We start from the raw sequence: 1,086 nt of genomic DNA on the forward strand, positions 1-1,086 counted from the left end.
CTATGCCTCAAACAAAATGCTTTCAAGCTGACTTGGACAGCCCTTCAAAACTATTTTTCTGTCTTTATGTTGTGTGGTGTGTGTTGTGTGTGTGTGTGTGTGGTGTTGTGTGTTGTGTTTTTGGTGTGTGTGTGTGTTGTGTTGGGTGTGTGGGTGCACTCATCACCATGATCGCCATAAATGGCCTCATGTGGCAACTAGCCTCCTCAGTTTGGAACTCGCGTTGCCGCTTTCCATTACAGGTAGTGCCAGCGGCGAATAGGAATTCAAGACACATGGGCGAGCCTGGGTGTCCTCAATCAGTGCCTCCCTGGATCTCAATCTTTCCTGACGAAATTTTCTGCTTGTTTCCTGAGGGATTAGGGGGCAGGTGGGTGGGTATAGAACAAAGGAACAAGCAATGTTGTATGCTACAGATTTGGGTAGTATCGGTCCGCCACAGCGCAGAGAGAGGGGAATGGGAATGGTATGTTTGTTCTACGTCTAGAAAACAGGGTGGGAGGTGGATAGTATGATTCGCCCATAGAGGCGCTTTGGTTGATGTTAAGATGTGTAGGTGTGCAGGTGGCGGGTTGTTAATATTTGAGGATTGTCAGTACAGGGCACTTCTTCTTTACGGTTTTTGGGTTCTGGCAACTTGGACGACTAGCGCTGGAGTGCCAAGGTTAGGGAGATTCAACGCGTCGGTTGTCTCCACAGCGGCAGTTATGGTGCGCGCATTACGATGGAAAAATCTGTTGCTGGTTAAGTAAAAAAAAAAAAATGGAATGGATTATTCCGGGAGGGAGAAACTGATTGCAGTATACAGGGTGTCACAAACATAGAGAAAGAATGTGAATGCTGATATTGTAAGCCAGAATTTAAAAAACTAGAAGCAGGCTAGCGGAGATATGGATGGCAGCAGTAAGAGCGAAGAAATAATAGGTAGTACCCAATAGGAAACTACGATAAATGACAGTGACATTTTGTTAAAAGGAATTGTAGGCATATGCAAGAATGCAGCCTGGGCCAAGATACTAAAATTCTTAAACATTGCGAAACATGTACTACAGTCAATAATGGCGCTGCCCAGATTCGAAAGGAAGC

Source organism: Cyprinus carpio, chromosome B5, assembly GCF_018340385.1.
Source record: "Cyprinus carpio isolate SPL01 chromosome B5, ASM1834038v1, whole genome shotgun sequence".
NCBI lineage: Eukaryota > Metazoa > Chordata > Actinopteri > Cypriniformes > Cyprinidae > Cyprinus > Cyprinus carpio.